The sequence below is a fragment of the Nilaparvata lugens genome, chromosome X (assembly GCF_014356525.2).
Source record: "Nilaparvata lugens isolate BPH chromosome X, ASM1435652v1, whole genome shotgun sequence".
In the NCBI taxonomy this organism is placed as follows: Eukaryota; Metazoa; Arthropoda; class Insecta; order Hemiptera; family Delphacidae; genus Nilaparvata; species Nilaparvata lugens.
In genome coordinates this window covers 63526002-63545625 of record NC_052518.1, presented here as the reverse complement: position 1 = coordinate 63545625, position 19624 = coordinate 63526002, and the positions used below count along the sequence as shown (strand labels likewise).

At 35.3% G+C, this 19624-nt stretch overlaps 1 protein-coding gene and 1 long non-coding RNA gene across 5 annotated transcripts in view; one reads left to right on the top strand and one right to left on the bottom strand.

The window, feature by feature from the left end:
• The window catches only part of LOC111053607 (KH domain-containing, RNA-binding, signal transduction-associated protein 2), a 1288254-nt gene that overhangs the window by 83941 nt on the left and 1184689 nt on the right, over positions 1 to 19624 (bottom strand). The gene's annotated exons all lie outside the window — the stretch shown is intronic.
• Positions 17723 to 19624, top strand: part of LOC120354341 — a 103389-nt gene continuing 101487 nt past the window's right edge. The window contains exon 1 of the long non-coding RNA XR_005572969.1: positions 17723 to 17796. This is a non-coding gene — a long non-coding RNA (uncharacterized LOC120354341). The remainder of the gene's footprint in view (positions 17797 to 19624) is intronic.

The window sequence follows — 19624 nt, the reverse complement described above, 5'->3', positions numbered from 1 at the left end:
AGGACTTCATAAGTGATAATTATTCATCTCTAGATTGTGGTCACAAAGTACTGGCTTTCTTTGTTGATATTAAAAAATCATTTGACAGCCTGGACCATGAGATTCTTATCAGAAAGCTTTATTACTATGGGATCCATGGTAACTGCCTATCTCTGATAAGATCCTATCTGAGTGGGAGGAGCCAAGTTGTGGAGATTGAGGGCATGGAGGGTGCAGTTATGAATGCTAAATTTAGATCTAAGCTTTGTCCTATAGGGAGGGGAGTTCCACAGGGTTCAATACTGGGTCCACTGCTGTTTCTTATATATATATGAACGACCTCCCTGCTAATGTTCATTCAGCCAAGTCTGTTCTTTTTGCTGACGATGCAAATTTCCTCATAACGGCTAAAAAAATAGAAGAACTTCAGTTGACTGGAAATGCTGTTCTTTGTGAGGTGACCAACTGGTGAAAGACAAATAAGTTGGGGGTGAATATTACCAAAACATCTTTTATTGAATTTCAGATTCATATATCACCTCCAAGTTTGGTACAATTCAGTATAGATGGTGAGGATGTGCAGTCCTCCTCTTTTGCCAGTTTCTTGGGATTGGCAATTGACCAAGGCTTGTCATGGACTGTTCACATTGATTCACTCCTGAAAAAACTGAATTCTGTAGCTTTTCTGGTGTCAAGGCTATCTAGTATGCTCCACCGAGAGGCAGTTGTCACATTGATTCACTCCTGAAAAAAATGAATTCTGCAGCCTTTCTGGTGTCAAGGCTATCTAGTATGCTCGACCGAGAGGCAGTTGTCACATTGATTCACTCCTGAAATAACTGAATTCTGCAGCTTTTCTGGTGTCAAGCCTACCATGAATACTTCGAGCCTCTACTGTCCTATGGAATAATTTTTTGGGGGGCTCAGGAAACTCTCTGCCGGTCTTTAGGGAGCAAAAGAGAATAATTCGAATTATATTTGGAAAGCCACCAAGATCCTAATGCCGTTCTCTCTTCCGATCAGCGGCAATAATGACTGTCCCTGCTCTTTATATATATATTACGTATCTATCTTTGCCTTCAAATACAAGACAAATTGGACAACAGGGTAAAATATCCATAGTCATAACACAAGATCCAGAGGTGCGTTGAGAATTGAGCCACACAGAACGACCTTTTACAAATCTAGCTCACAGCATATGGGTAAGAAAGTATTTAATTCGTTGCCGAACCACTTGAAAGAGGCTCAAACACTGACAGTTTTCAGGACAAGACTGAAAATCTGGTTGATAGCCCAGTGTCCCTATAGTTGGCAATCCCTAATAAACTGATTAGAGAAAAACAAAATATGACTGAAAAAATATATAAGAAACTATCGAGTGCAATGTTAATGTTTCCAGATTTTATTGTTTCTTTATAAGTATGAGTTTTAACTGACTATTTATAAGTTTTCAAATATTATATTTTCACAATTTTAAAAATTTATCTAGTCTTACCTTGTAAATGAATGTTAAAATTTTAATGTACGTTACTATTGTCTATGCTTACCATTGTTTAGCCATGACAAGTAATAAATTGAATTGAATTGAAGGTAGTGCAGTAGCTTCTATTATTTTTTCCTTTATTTTTATGTCACTTGAAATGCTTTTCATTCTTGCCAGAGAGTCATTCTATTTCTCATAGATAAGACTTATGAATTCTCCATGTTTTTAATATTTTAATGCTCAATACATTTCTTAATTGGTATCCATTACAATCAAGCATGAGTGAAACTTGAGGATTTTATGTCTGACTCAGTTATAGTCTGGATGCTTATAGAGGCTTGGATTATAATCATGATAATGGCAATACTATGTCTCTAATCCATCGCTCAATTGCCAATTTTCTTCCTCCAGATCTCTCGTAGACTAAGTTATATCTTATTGCTTTTGTGATGAGAACTATGATAACAGCATAGGTCTATATGGATAGATAGATAGATAGAGAATTTATTGTTCACTTCAAAACAATACAAAATAAGATCAAATAAAATACAATGTCATTGATTACCAATTAATACAATAGTTCAAAATAATCCAAAAATTCTTAGGCATAGCCAAAGCCGTCAGCTGGAGTTGATAGTTATTTTATCTAAATCTCATCCTTATCTTTCAAATTTTTGTAAAAGTTCTCACGGTACAAAGTGAACAAGTTACACAATGTCATGCGATAGCACTCAATAAACTTGATAAGGCAACTGGAAAGTTAGCACTAATGTCAGTCACTCATAGCACAGTAGTCAGTAGATGCTTATAGAATGAGATTAAGCAATAGACTCTTATTGAATGAGTGCAGCGAATTCTGTTTCAAGTCAATCGGCGTTTGTCTGTTTGCTTGTTTGTACCGCAGTTACAGTCGAAGTTATAGTCCGATTTGAATAAGATTTGGTATACGAGTACTTTGAAACAAGGCACAGAAACGTATACATTTAAAATTTTTAAATTCACCCCCGTTTCAAGATGGCGGCTCTTTATTCGGAAATTTTACCCTAAAAATCAACCTAACTTTTCAATACTTTATCGGATCAGGTTCAAATTGGGCTCATTCTTCTCAGCGCTTCAAAGCGGTATTATTTCTGGTATCACATGTTCAATTTTTTTCAATTTTTGGAATTCAAATTTTTTTGACGAAAGCCCTACTTTTCAAGTTTTATATTTTTTATTTCTTCAACCGTGCATCCTAGCTCAAAAAATTAAGATACTTTTTTGAACTATTTTCCAGCCCTTCAAGGCGGTCTTATTTCATACATATCATATGTTGAAAATTTTGAATTTTATATAATTAGATCATTTTTCCCCCCAAGTTCCACATTTCAAGTTTCAGATTTTTCATCTCTTCAACCGTGAATACTAACTCAAAAGTGTAAAGAGCTTCTATTCCTCAGCTTCCTCCACCGATCCTATTGCATATATCATCATACTCCAAATCCAATTGTATGTGTGTTTGTGTGTGAATAGGCGGTCGTATAAATGAGTAGTAATGTTAGTGAGTGTAGTGATTTCTACTGTTCTCCGAACTACTAGTCATTTTCAGTTCATTTGAGAAGCCTGAATAATTATTATTATAGAGATATCAACTATACATTGATACAAAGTAAATTCTTTTCACTCATCAATCAAACCTGCAAATAATAATTTATGAAATGAATTAATACAATGATAATTTGAACTCATCATTTAAACAATGAATCTTTTTCAATAATAAACCGATGAAATCACACACGTCCAGAGCTATATGTATAGTTTTTGTTTTGGGAACAATATTACAATTACAAATTTATTTTTTCTACAACTGCGCATAAATAAAGAATTTACATACTGAATTCTACTCTTAAAACAGCTTATTTCTGAGGATAATCTACTTTTTTGCTCACTAACTATCTGCGCATGCACAGTAGATTTACTTTACGCTCGCTAATCATTCGCGCATGCGCAAAAGAGTTTCTTTACGCTCGTTAATCAGCTGATGATAAGCAACTCGCCAAAAGTAGGTCAGATCTTACCTAAAAGTCGGTAATTGTACTGGTTCTGCAGCCATGATGGATATCAGTGGAGACGAATTATTATTAACTCCGCCAAATATAAGCAAAAGAAGTATCTCTAGATTTGCTGCCACAAAAATCTAAGGATATTTATGAGAAGAAATACAATGAGTTCGTGAATTGGTGCTCCGAATATAAAGTTAAAAAAATATCTGAGAATGTGCTATTGGTGTACTTCTCACAAAAATCCAAGTGAATGAAGCCACCCACTTTATGGAGTACATACTCAATGTTAAAATCTACGTTGAAAGTAAAAAAATACATTGATATAGGTGTCTTTTATGAATTGATTCCTTTTCTTAAGCAACAGTCTGTAGGATATAAGGCAATCAAGTCCAAAACTTTGAGTGAGAGCAACGTGACTCAATTTTTGCTAGAAGCTCCAAATAAGATTTATTTGATGAAGAAAGTTGTTTTGATCTTCGGGATAGCAGGTGTGCCTAACTATTATGAAGGTAATAAAATAAAAATAATTTTGAAGAAAATTTTCAGGATTTTAAAGCCGGCACATCTAGAAAATGAATCCGAGTCTATACTATTTCAATTCATGCAGGCGAACGGGTTGGAGCCAGAAAAACTACAATAAGTTTTTGCCATGCCTGATTCAATCGCCGTTCACTATTTTAACACTACAATATTTCAAAACAAACAACATATCAACAATACTGACACGAAAGAGAATAAGAATCATATTAAATTTTACACGTTACACTACCTTCATCCTCTGATCTGGAGGCGCATTACTATCCTCACGTTAGATATTAATACGTCATCAAACCAAATAATATCAGTTGCAAATATTGATAATTAATATTAATAAATTATTTCAAAACAAAACTCAAAACAGAAGAACCCAAAGAACCCAAATTTCGTCGATAACCCCATACACCAATTTCAAACCCGCACTTTGACATTATTGTATGACCCTTTTTTCACTGAACTGCACTTTGTTGATGGTTTCCGTCGTGTTTTCTTTCGATGTTATTTTGTTATTTCGGCGTTATCTTCTAAAAGTTGAGTTGAAAGTAAAATAATTTTGAAGAAAATTTTCAGGATTTTAAAGCCAGCACATCTAGAAAATGAATCCGAGTCTGTACTATTTCAATTCATGATTGAGTTGATGATGTCAAGAAGTCATCTTGCGATGCGGAACCTCCGTCTCCCGAAACGGCCTTACGTCAGTTCTGGTCAGGTATCATCCTCGGGACCTCTTACGACATAAATATCTTGCTCGTGGAGTCCATGATGGTATGAAGTTGAGTCTTAAAGCTGCATTTTGAAGGGGTGAAACATGAAGTTGGTTTGGGGTCACACATGAACCGCTTTAAATAAATGTATTACAGCATTAATTTCTAACTCTTCCTACAATTCATAAAAAGCTAAAAAAGGAGTTATCTATTGATTACAGATTATTTGAATTCCCTCATTCTATTTGAATCCTCATTTGATATAGATTTTCATCTTTTAACTACTGATTCTTTGTATAAGAATTAATGGATCTTCCTTCACAAATAATTCAAAAGTTCTGTCATAATTTAATAAATTATCGTTCAGTTTAAAGCCTTAATGCCATGAGAAAACACAGTCAGTAAAATATAAAACTTTGGCAAGTCAAAAACTCAATATGAACATAAACTTAAAAATCTCATTCCAATTTGAATACTATCTTCCTGACTTTCAGCAATACTCTACAATAATATATCTTCAGAAACAATAACTCAAATGTAACATAACTGAAAACTTTCTTCTCTACTTTCTGTACTTCTTTAGAAAAAAATTATAATTATCTTCCATTACTAATAAAATCAAAAGGATTATTCTCAATCAATATTATCAACTTGAAAAATAACAGGCTTTGTTGTTACAATAGTCTGATGGAAGTTTCAATGAATTAAATTCCCTAAATTATATTTCAACCTTATTTTACGTACCTTAGCGGTTATTTGAAGAAACAATTATTCCTACATGATGAAGAAACACAATCAAACTTTTCAGGACATGACAAACTTTTCAGGACACTAGAAAATTTAAACTTCAATAAAAATAAAACTAACTCCTATATTAACTAATAATATGAACTTGCCCAAAAAGGGCGAAACATAATGACTACATCTTTACTCTCATAGTGCTCCCAGCAAAGTGTCCTCTGAAACGTAATCTGGTCTCTCGGCTAGGGAATCGCCCCACTACTGTATTTAGAAACAGGTCTCCTATTGGGCGAAGGGAATCAATTTGACCAATCGTCGTGTGGCTTCTAGAGCCTTAGGACAAAATAGTAACTGCAAAATCATTAGTTTGTTATAATTGTAATACTTGCTGTTTTCCAACTTATCGTACTCTATGTCGCGACAGGAAGGCTAAAGTTTTAGAGATAATTATTCCATAATCTACATTCCTCGACAACTCGGAGCCACATTTTTTAAATATCTATCCTGGGAAACTCGAAGTCATGGCCGTTCATAATAGAGAGGTGAAAACAATTTATTTCGCTAACTCACTTACAATAATGGCTCTAGTCTATTGCGTATTAAATTTACTATTATAACTTGGGAAAAGGCCTGAATTAAAAAATAGCGCTTGGCACACAGGGGCTTGCCGTAGAGAAGAACTAGTCAAATTGGAAATGAGTGATGTTGAAGATAAGAATTCTGTAGTGATTGTTACCATTTCGGTCACAAAGACACATAAAACAAGAATTTTCACAATCACCAACAATGGTACTAATAGTAGTTTGGATTATTTAAAGCTATGTAGGCGGTTTTCCGTTTGAGGCCCAAAAATCCAAATTGTTTGTTCCTTAATTACAGGAGTGGGGCTTGCACGAATCAGACAGTCGGAATGAATAAAATTGCAAAAATTCCATCTGAAATTGCACATTTTCTAGGCTTGCCAGAACCTTCACGTTATACTGGGAATTGCTTTCGTCGCATGTCAGCTACATTGTTGATGAATGGAGGGGGTGATATAACTCAATTAAAACGTCACGGCAGCTAGAAAAGCACTTCTGTAGCTGAAGGCTACATCGATGACAGTCTAAGAACAAAAAATACAATGAGTCACAAAATTCTTCGAAGTCCACAAAAAGAAAATAACAATCCGTCAATGATATTGGTTGAACTTCCAAAAAATATTCAACAAAATCAGAACCTTCGTCAAGAAAATACAGAATCAATAGGATCAGGTCTTTTATTTCGAAACTGTAATAATTATACAATCAACAAGAATAACAATATCAAGTAGGTTGAATCTGTGCTTTCCAAGTTTCCAAACACTACTGGTATCATTTAGTAATAGTAGTATATCGAATAAATTGTGTTTGAATTGAAAATATCCATTTGTGGGCAAATATATTATGCATTCTCATAATTATTATCTTTAGTAGTGAAATCAAAACTGTGTCAAATTATCGTACTGTGAACAAACATTAAAAAATGCGAACTCATTTGTGAATATTGGCGCATGTATTCTGTAAGGACTGGTGGCAAAGTTGGATAAGGCGCTGATATGACGTGTGTATTCTGCTATAACTGCCCAAAGTTCGAACCTCATTCCCGACAAATTTTTTTACATTTGATAATACTGTTTTTTCTTTTTTGTAATTCAAAAATATATAGGTAATGGAAAATTAATTACTATTTTTGGAATTGACTGAATAAATTAGTCAATTTCACTATTAAATCAATTCATAGGAGTAATTCAATAATTTGTGGTATTTGAGAACTGAAATACTGTAATTTAACAGGTTTGTGCAGTTGAAGAAAAAATGTTGTATGTAATTCGCGCGTAAAGCTTCTTTGTCGCTCTTGCAAACAATAAAGTTGTTACTTGTAAACTTGTTTTGCGCAAGCGATAAAGTTGCACATTACGCTCTTAATAAATAAATAGCTATTCTGTAATCCGAAAGCATTATAATAGCTATTTTCAGAAATTAAGTTCATCCACAAGGAGCTTTCCATATCACAAGAAGTAATTTGACCCCAACAGTGCTGCTATCTATAGGACTAGAATCAAAATTTTTTCCATGCTGTTTCACCTTAATGTGACATCCACATATTTTGCTAGACTCTTCCAGTTCTTACCTTAAAATACTCTTGAACCATTTCGTCCGTCATCACCGAGAATCCAAACCATTTTACTCGGTATTCTGATAGAACCCTACATTTTCCTATAAAATGATAAAAAAATGTCTTCAATTTCTTGACAAAGTGAACAAATATAGATATTTTCCCCCTATCTACTCTAAAATTCAAGGGCAATAATGACCCTCTCGCTCTGAAAATTATGCTAATCATTCTTCTTATGATTATAATCTTGCATAACTGCATTATTGGTTCTCAACTTATGATAAATAATAATAATAATAATGATAATAATAATAATAATAGTTTTAGAAGGTCAAAACTATTTATCAAAAATTTTTCAAGCCTCCATCCTGTTGTTGCAAAGTGCTTCAATGACCTTCTAAATTCCGAGTCAGAGATTCCAGCAGGATTTGCATCAGGCTTGACCTATATGGTACCTAAGAAAGACGGTGAACTCGGTCCCAAAGATTACAGGCCCATCACCTGCTTGAATAGTGTATACAAGCTTTTGACCTCCATTATCACCACAAAAATTGAGAAGCATACTACAGAGAACTGTATAATTGCCCCAGAACAACTTGGGTGCAAGAAGGGAGCAAAAGGATGTAAGGAGTTGCTAGTTGTTGACTCCTTCATTGCTGGTCAGGCGAGTGCTAAGCAGAGGAATCTATCCATTGCCTGGATAGATTATGCAAAAGCCTTTGACTCCGTCCCACACAGTTGGCTGGTGCATGTTCTCCAACTTTATAAAGTCAGTTCAGGTATTGTCAACTTTTTGAAGCTAGCCATGACTGAGTGGAGTGTCAGGCTGTGTATTGGGGATGGAGTGGATCAATTTCAAACAGGTGCTATCAAGGTTGTCAGATGAATTTACCAGGGTGACAGTCTGAGCCCTCTCTGGTTCTGCCTGGCCTTAAATCCTCTTAGTTTGTTTATGAGAAATTCCCCATATGGATATAAGCTCAATGTTTCAAGAGAGCTTACAGTATCACACAGTTTCTATATGGATGACCTGAAACTTTATGCCAAGTCACCAGAGCAGCTTGAGAATTTGCTTTAGCTAGTCACTACTTTCAGCCAGAGTATCAAAATGAAATTAGGATTGGAGAAGTGTGCAGTACTGCATGTGAAGAAAGGTAAAGTAGTAAATACAGCAGAAGGGATGTTGACACTGGAAAATGAAATAGGGCAGTTGCAAATAGGACAGACATATAAATACTTGGGACTCCACCAGCATTTGAAAATCTCTCGTGTTGAAGTGTTCAGCCACTTGGAAATTGAATTTAAGAGAAGACTAAGTAGAGTCATGAAATCTAAATTGCCTTCAAAGCATCTGATTAAGGCAATAAATTCTTGGGTTATCCCATCTCTGACCTACAGTTTTGGTGCTCTGAAGTGGTCTGACACTCGTCTGGAACAAATGGACAGGCTTGTGAGGACTCAAATGACGAAAAACAGGGTGCATCACCCAAGATCATCGATGAGTCGTCTATATATGCCAAGGAAGCTGGGTGGCAGGGGCTTGTCCAGGGTTTCAGATCTGTGTGCAAAACAAGAGAAAAGACTAAGAGAGTATTTCATTTCTGCTAACACAAATCTCCTCAGGGAAGTGTGCCGACTGGATGAAAATTATACTGCACTTAACCTGAGGAATCCTAATGGTCGAGAGCCCTTGACAGTGCATGATTACAAGGCAGAATGGCAACAGAGGGAACTGCATGGGCGCTACTGTAAGCATCTGAACTCTGATCATAATAATCATGACCTTCCAAGCAGGTGGCTGACAGATGGAAGTCTTTTTCCAGAAACAGAAGGCTTTATAATTGCTATGCAGGATCAGGTTGTCGCTACCAATGCCTATAGAAGACATATCATCAGAGATCTGAGCATAAGTGATAAATGCTGCAGTAGAAAGTATTCAGCACATAGTTTCAGGCTGCTCAATATTGGCACCAAAAGAGTATTTGAGGCGACATAATAATGTTGCAAAAATAGTGCACCTGAAATTGCAGCAGGAATTTGACTTCTTTGAATAAATGCCCCCATACTATTCTTACTCTCCTCCTGCATTTATTGAGAGAAACCGGTTTAAGATCTATTGGGATGTTCAAATGATCACTGACAGGCAAGTCATTCATAACAAGTCTGACATCCCAATGTTAAACATGAATCAAAAAGAAGCCTTGATAATTGATGTAGCCATACCAGCAGATGAAAATTGTCAAAGAACAAGAGGTGAGAAATTGAGGAAGTATCAAGAGCTAGCATTTGAGCTCAAAGATATGTATGGGCTCAATAATGTTAGAATAATCCCAATCGTAATATCTGTGAATGGTCTGGTTCTTAATTCAACAGTGGAGAGCTGTAAGGCTATTGATGTCTCAGAAACTCTGGTAGGGAAAATGCAGAAGTCTGTTCTGCTTGATACAGCTCGCATAGTACGCCAAACGCTCCAACATATTTGGTAAAATACTCCATCAATAATAGAAAATAATGCCAAGAGGTTGCATAAATTTTGCCCCTCTTCGCATAAGCTATCTGCAACTGCGTGAAAAAGAGAATAATAATAATAATAAACTTATTAACTTATGATATGTTTGATGAAACTGAGAATTTGAAGCTTTCTCCCACCAAGTTCCCAGGGCTATAGGGTCTACCCATCCACCATTAAATTGATTAAATAATTGTTTCCATTCACTACACCAGCCACTATTACTCTGTGCTTTTAATATGTATTTGTAATGAATTCCAGTCACATAATATCCTTCCGGCTTTCTAAATATAGAATATACTTGGGCGTATTCTGCGGTAAGCCGAACATTCGTTTCATGAAAAATCTGTTGAAACATTCTACGTCCTCGATCCCTATGTTGATACCGCCACACCTGACCAGCATATGTGACAGACGTCCTGCTCACCGTCTCAAATACTTGCTATTTAGTGGATGATGTTCACTCTAACGCTGTCAATGCAGTAACGCTTTAAATGCTGTGTATGAATGTTGAACAAATGCTTTGTTTATAATCACTCATTAGTTCCGAGCATGACCTTTGTATACAGATCAACTTTATCCTTAGTGATGGTTGAGGTTAGTGAATTTGTGAAGGATATCACTGAGATTAACACATGCTTTCTAACGAACAGTGAAAATACACAATTTTGCATCAAAATATTCCTAGTTTGAATAAAAATGTTGATGCCTTTTCACCTTACTTTACCTGTTTGAAAGTAAAACCTAATGCCATTGTCTTAACTGAATCTTGGTTTCAACCGATTTATGATTTCTTCTACCGGTGATGATGTGGGTAGGGCATCAGGTCTTATAATTTTTGTTTTGTCTAGAAGTGGTAATGTTTGATGTTTGTTCGCGGGAAGAATCAAGGTTGATGATGCTGATTCGGTTTTACTGCACTTCATAATGCTTAACTACAATTTTAGTATTTTAAGCTTGAACAGATGGCAGTTTGTTATAATGGATGTTTTTCTAATTAGTGTGGGCCACCTTTGGAGCATGTAGGATGCAAGCAGAGACTTTAAAAAAGAGACGTTGTTCAAGCCAGTTTCGTTGTATAGTAGTTTTAGTTTTCCTTTATCTGCTACATCGTGCTGAGGAAGATATTTTGTCCTGTTATCGTTTTCATTCCCAGACTTGAGTCATCTCCTCCGCTCTAGGTGTGTGCAGCCCGGAGCTGAGCTCAGTTGCAAAACAGATCTCATTGTTGACAGATCATTGTTTTTTTCGTTTGGATAGTTGATTAGCATAATTAGCCACTCCTATTTCAATCAATCAATCAATTAATTCATTTATTTCACAAACAAACATAATACAGAATAAAAAAGAAAGATATAAAAATGTGAAATAAAAGTGGACAACCACATAGCATAGGCATAAGCCCGATTGGGGTGTACTACTCCTAATAAAACAACTAAACATACTGAGAGGAGTAAGGCCGCTCCGCTCTATAAATAAACTTGGCATAATAGATTATAACTTAAAAGAAAATACATTTTTTTCTGCTACGGTAGCCCATCACATGAAAACAAGGATGAAGTAATTACATTATGAAAAATAAAAGGCATACAGAGATAAAACCAAAAATAGAAAATTTACAATGCAAAATGCATACTCTAAGAAAGGATATGTTAATTAGATTATTATTCAGGATTTAATAATAATAAATGATGGAATTTCTAATTTAAGAATATCATCTTACAATTTTCAGAAATCATTCACAGTCATTAACACTGAGCAGGTAGTCTTTCAAACATTTCAGAAATGAATGTGAAAGTTCCTGGCAATTTAGATATTGCGACACTAGATTGAACAATCTGGGACCATTAAAATAATATGAATGTTGGAATATCGTTAAATTCGAATGTGGAACCTGAACCATAAACCGTCTAAAGTTATATCTCACATCTCTAATGAGATTTTCATTCAAACTCTAAGAAAAAAAAGCTTCAATACTTTATAAACATGAAGATTTTTTATTGGAAGTATCTTGAGATGAACAAATATCGGCCATGAATGATCAGTTCTAGGTGTTCTGGTTATAATACGAATGAAGGACTTTTGGAAAATTATGATGGGATAAAGTGTTGAGTCATAAGTCATAAGTTCCACCCCATAATACGAGCCCATAACTCATCCTGGAACTAATGAGAGCATGATAAGCATTTATCATCACACCAGTGGGGCACAGCTCTCTCAACATGTAAAAACTCCTAATCCCTCTACAGAACTCTTTTTTAATTTAGCTACATGTTTCTTCCAAGATAGATTTGAGTCAATAACTAGACCAAGGTATTTGATATTGCTCACAGTCTCAATTGACAGGCAGTTGCAGTTATCTATAGCAGCACATGAGTAACGGTGATATGACAATGATGTATTAAAGAATAGATCTCCTCTTAGGTTGAAAATCATATATTTAGTTTTTCACTCATTACCATGTAATTCTTACTAAACCAGTAGTTTAAGACTCTCAAGTCGGCACTCATTTCCACATATAATGCATTGCAATCAACTCCTGAATATGTAAGTGCTGTATCATCTGCAAAAGCAGTCAATTTCCCATCTAGTTTAGCATTACATAGGTCATTGATATACACAAGATATAGAATAGGCCCTAATACAGAACCCTGGGGAACTCCACATATAATGTTTTCAAAATTACTATAACATCCACCAATTCTTACACACTGCTTTCTGTTTGTGAGATAACTTTCAAACCATTTATAAGATAAACCTCGTTCTCCTGCTGCATACAACTTTCTCAATAATATTGAGTGGTCTACTGTATCAAATGCTTTAGTGATATATACATACAGGGCTGAACATTTTTTACCTTCATTAATACTATTATAAATATCTTCAAGAAATGTTACCAGACCATCTTCGGTACTCAAGCCCTCTCTCAAACCAAGTTGATTTTTACTAAAATAATCAAATTTTTTGAGAAAACTTATTAATCGTATTTTTATTATCTTTTCGAAAATCTTGGCAAAAACAGGCAACAGCGATATTGAGCGGTAACAATTCAATTCTTCTCTGTTACTATGCTTGAAGATTGGGATCACAATTGCAATCTTCAAACATTCAGGAAATTCACCAGTCTTCATGCTCCAATTGAGAAGTTCACTCAGAACTCCAGCAATATAAATGACAATTTTTTTACAATATAACTATTAATGTTGTCAATTCCAGGGGCTTTATTGCTTTTTAGATCAACTAATTGCTTTTTCGTCAGTCGGAAATAAGAATAATGAATGTGGCATATCTTTACAAGTGAAGCGGGAATCTATTTCTTCGTGATCTTCTGTAAAAATAACTGAGTTTCGTAACTGTTGAGAAATGTTAATAAAAAATGAATTGAATTCTTTAGCAATACGTTCTTTGTGAGTGACAGTCTGCGAATTTACTAATAAGCTAGTAACTTCCACCTTGGGTTCTCGTTCTCCTATCAATCTATTAACTATTCTCCATTGATTCCTCACATTACCAGAATAATCATCAAATTCATTCATGTGGTACTATTCCTTAGGTCTCCTCAAATCAGATTTCAACCTGTTTCTGAATGATTTGTAATACTCTTTAAGATTTACATCATATGGTCTTAAAATCATCAATTTGTACAATTTTTTTCTCCTATCAATACCTCATCTGAATAAATAATCTGAAATCCATGGAGTTAAATTGAAACTATTTCTAGATCTATTATATTCACATTCTTACTTATAGAGAGTTGAATACTATGTTGGTCCAAGTGGAGTTAGTTTTGAATTCGAGACCGTTGTGTCCATTGAGCGAAGATCCGCGTGAGCCACTCGCTCTGACTCCTGCACATTTCTTAAAGCTGACACCCCTGAAGGCTTTTCCCATGATGATGTGTCTGAGACTCACTCGATATGAGTTGATTGACCAATTGGTTCAGTCCTTTTGGAAACGATGGAGAGTAGAGTATCTACATGAGTTGCAAACTTGTAAAAAGTAGACTAAGATGTCACCCTCCCTTACCGTTGGTAAGCTAGTGATTGTCGATCTGCATAATTTACCCCCATTGCAATGGCCTATCGGTATTATGGAAGAGGTCTTTCCTGGAACCGATGGACAGGTCAAAGTAGCATCGCTGCAGTTGAAAAATGGGCAGTTTAAAAGGCCGGTAACGAAGTTGTTCCCGTTGCCTACTCAATAGTTTAGTTGTGTTTTTTATTATTATTTTTTTTTGCTTGTTTCAGCCCTAACTGGAAATGAATTTTCAGTCGGGGGGGAGGGGGTGTGTATGTTCAAGCCAGTTTCGTTGTATAGTAGTTTTAGTTTTCCTTTAGCTTCCCACGACTTGAGCCATCCCCTCCGCTCTAGGCATGTGCAGCCCAGCCCGGAGCTGAGCTCAGTTGCAAAACAGATCTCATTGTTGACAGATCATTGTTTTTCGTTTTTGATAGTTGATCCATAATTAGCCACTCCTATTTGTTTAATTTGTTACTTTTTGAATATGTCATCATGGGAAATTCGTCCCATTATTATTGTAAATATAATATATTCGTTTCGTGTAATTGATTCATAACTTGTGCTTGTGGAAATATATTAAGAGTGAAAGCCAACGACCTAAATCATTTAAAATACTTTGAGTGAAATAATATATCCAGTCAGTACAAATGTTTGAGGACTAAGGACCACAACAGCGGATCACACACCATCACAGAATAATATCGATTTGTTCCCACCCATCTGTCTCCTTCATATTCCTTATTCCAATTCACCACCTGGAACCCTGTTTGTAACAAATCGGTATATCATTACGTCATAGTTTGGATTGGGGTAAGTGATTTTTCCTATTTGTTTTCCTGGGTCTAATTACAGGTGTGCTGAATTGGATATATGAATGTGTTTATTTGTATCATACAGTCCAACCCAAGAAAAACCAGAGGCAAAAGGCCTATGGATTTGTAGAGATTGTAACCGACGTAAACAGGTTAGATCTGAGATTCAAGGGTGACTCTTGTTCTGGGTGACATTAATATTAATATTATGATCCTGGAGCTTTTGACCACATGGAAATTTTGCATTTTAATGGTTATCAATAGCTCATAGATTGATACCCGTGTAACATATTTGAGCTCAACTTGTATAGATCACATTTTCTTCAAGTGTCAATTTAATAGGACAATAGTTCGAAGTGCAGTGATTGAATCGCTCATCACTGACCATAGATCGATTCCGACATCATACCTAAATACACCGGTCGTTCAAAATATAACAGACTTAGAAAAGTTGGTTGACTTATTGATGAAACATGACTGGTCTAGTTTATATGATTGTAACCTCGTTGATGGTAAGTTTTCCATCTTCATGAACTTCTTATGCAGAAGAGTGGTCTGGAGATTACCTCTTTCTATCCTTGGCATTTCAGGCTAGTCATTTGGACCAGGCTCCACCTCGTCGATCAACATCCCTTTTTTGCTGGATGCCCATCATCTTTTGGTTGGCTGTACACTGACAGATTGCGCTCAAGGTTTATCTCCTGAAGCTCATTCTTGCTGACCGGACACATTATGTCTCTTGGTGAATCAAGCCAAAACAGTTCAATCATTATGGGAGGAAATAAGAGAATCAGGATTGTCAAACAGAAATCATACCCTCAAATTGACTTACCATTGGACAATATTGATAACCATTTGGTTTCACATTCCAACCATTGTGGCAAAGCTGTCATTGGTAATCATATCAATGATCTCGAAGAGCTGCAGGTCATTAACCTCAATATACCACTCACTGATTCATTTCATTTCCATCCAATTTAAGAACAAGACGTTTTCAAAAAAAGAGCTTGAGAGTGATGTGACTTCATAGTGATGGAGTGAAAAAGTTTTAATTAAATTCATTGAGAAAATGTTTTCCACAGATTTACCAACTATTACATCCATTTTCAACGAGTCTCTTGAGGAAGGCAATTTCCCTGAAAACTAGAAGCTTGCTCCAGTCCATCCTTTAAATAAAGTTGCCTCACCCAATAAAGTCAAAGATTCTAGACCAATTGGTATTCGATATAAATTGTCCAAAGTACTAGAAACTAGAAAGACTCGTTCATGCATGAGTTGTAGAATTTCTAGAAAAAAACTAAAAGCTCAATAATTTCCAATCAGGTTTTAGGAAATTCCAATCATCTGAAAGAGCTCTCCTCTGTGTCACTGATTATATAAGATTAGCTATGGAACAAAGAAAATGCACCCTGACCCTATTTGAGTTTTCTAAATCATTTGATACTGTTGATCATAAATTAGCATTAAGTTATTTTTAATAAGTGAGATATTTTTGGTTTTAGTCACAGTTTGGTAATTTGGTTTAAATCCTATCTCTTAGGTAGGAAACATGTTGGTGACAAGTCAACTTGTAAAAACGTTATGCATGAGGTACTACAAGGTTCAATTTTAGGCCCTCTCCTCTTCTCTTTGTATGCTATAATGACCTTTCTTCCATTATCAAATTACCCTGTTTCCATACTTATGCAGATGAGCTTCAAACTCATTTAAGCTGTCCCATGACAAACATTGATGGAATAATGAATTAAGATATTGATTCGATAGTGTAATGGACAAAGAGAATGGCCTTAAGCTTAATACCGTCGAGACTCTACTCCTTATAATTGGATATTTCCGTCTTATAAACAATATTGACCTCTAATCGTTTCAAAATATCTCTGTAAATTGGAATGATATTCTATAGTGTAGCTCATTTGAAAACTAGGGCATTATTATGAATAATACTATTGACTGGTCAGAACAAACGAGCAAGACATGTAAAAAGGCATTGGTTCAATCTCCCACATTTAGCGTGTTGTAATTCTATTCTCAACTACATGCAAGTCACTCTGAATGATAAACTGAGCATTGCTAAAATTATTGTCTATGCTTCTTCTACTCTCTTCCACGTCATCAACATATATTACTGAAATACGAACTATTTCAAAGATGATTTTAAATTTGTCTCTGAAGGTACGAGGATAGATGCTTCACATAGTAGAACCGGATTAAGTACTTCAAGGATGCCCAATCATTGAACTACTATTTTTACAGAATCCTTAATTGGAGTGTGTCATGCATGGAGTGCTCTTCTCGAATCTATCAGGTCTATTGAGCTTCATCCTGACTCTAAAAAAATTATCTTTTGGAACAAATGACTGGAACTATACAGCCCTGGAATTTTCCAGCCCTGGACAAGTTTTCCTCATTCACCCAATCAATATGTGAGAGTGTGAAAGACAATTATTTAGATTTAAGTTAGTTATGAGATTAGAGGTACTGTTTATTGTAAAGAAGAACAATAGCCGGCTGTACTTTGAACGACATCAGCCGATAATAGGCAGCAGAGCTGCTGCCTCAGCGGTCAGTGTCGTTTTCCTGTGTAAGGTCCACAACATTTCCCCTGTGTGATTGTCACTCGGAAAGAAAATTAATGTTCATTTTTTTTCGACTGATAATTCCCCGATGAATCGTTTGAGAGCGCCAGCTTACGGACCAGGTTGCCAAGAGATTTTCACATCCAATGAAAAATTTCGGTGAGCTCTTGGTCAGTCAGTGGACAGCTTTCGACAGTAAAGGACGGGTTCTTTGGTGGAAATGGGTGTCGTGACCATGTTATTAGGAATGGTGTGCGGTGAGTGACAAAAAATTCAAAACAATTTTCTTACTTTTGACTTCCGTGGAACGTTATTAGAAATTTGAGCAACCTATTTTTTTATTTTAATTTTTGTAAACTTCAATTCTGTTCTCTGTAATCTGTGACACTCAAAGTTACGGCCGGCATGTACTTCTCTGGTGTAAATTAATTAGGTTCCTTTGTCAAAAGAATGTATTAAATTACATATGAGAAATAGATCTGAGGATAAATTATAGTTCAATAAGAAAGTAATTTAGGATGAATTAAGAGAACATTTTCTTTGACTTACATGGGATAATAGAAGACCACCAATTTGGATTTCAAAAAAATAAATGTACTGATGATGCTCTAATCCATTTCTCAAATTCTGTGGCAGATTTGTTAAATAAGGGAAAGAAAACTCTTGCGGTTTTCCTTGATCTAGCCAAGGCTTTCGATACTGTGGCTCACAACCAACTACTAAATAAACTGGATCGAGCAGGAATCAGAGGTACAACTCTGAGATTGTTCCATAGCTACCTTGCACATAGATCACAAATTCTTACACTTGATGACTGTGTGAGTGATCTGCCTCTCTCCGGTTATGGTCTCCCTCAGGGAACAGTCTTATCACCAATCTTATTCCTTCTTTATGTAAATGAGATACTCAGACTAGACCTGAATGGAGGTGTGGTATTCTCATTTGCTGACGATACTGTGCTGTTGTTTGGAGAGAGCACCTGGCAGAGAGTCTATGGAGCCGCCTCCAGAGGCATCTCCACTCTGAAGAAATGGTTAGATGTTAACTCCCTAAGCTTGAATATTAAAAAAACAAAATACATCGCCTTTTCAAGAAATATCTCTGGACATGAAGAGACAAATTGTACACTTAAATTGCATTTAAATTGTAATTTATTAGACGATGCTCCCTGTAGATGTCCTGAGATTGAAAGGACTAGTCAAATAAAATATTTGGGTTTGATAATCGAGGAGGGATTCAAGTGGAGAAGGCATATTGAATACCTATGCCATAAACTAAGGTTTGTCTCCTATAATTTTTATAAGTTGAGGTCGATACTTGATTTATCAAAGTTGAGAATGCTTTATTTTGCAATTGTACAATCTCTATTAAATTATGGCTTGGCGGTTTGGGGTGGTACTTATGACACTCTTTTGTTACCACTATTCATTATACAGAAAATGATCATAAAAACCATATTAAATAAACCCATATTGTTCCCCTCAAAAATTGCATTCAGTGAATTGAGAGTCATGTCAATCCGTCAACTCTATGTGCTTAGCATATTTAAATATTTCAATAAACATAGAAGCTCATTTTCAAGAATCAATGTAACTCATAGAACAAGATACAATCTACATAGATATGTTACTTATGATTCGAATTTAACGGTTATTCGTAAGCAGCTGGTATACATCGCTCCAAAGATTGTAAACTGCATCCCGAACGAGCTCATCGGTGTACCTATTAAGTCTGTACCAATAAATATTAAAAACTGGATACTTCACAACTATTATTTCCATCTTAATATTTTATGAGTTCAAAATTTTTTTCAGCTTTTCATTATTGTCTGGATTAATTCACAATTAATAGCATTTATTTTAAATATACTTACCATTGTTTGAATAAAAATATTCCATTTTAAATTATTAGCTTAAGATTTAGAAACAGTTACGGTAAGTCTCTACTCCTACTGGCGAACAAGTGTTTCACTTATGCCAGTAGTTCTTCACCTCCAGCCGTATTTTACAGATAGATATTTAGATATTTAGATATCTAGATATTTAGATATTTAGATATTTAGATATCTAGATATTTAGAATAATA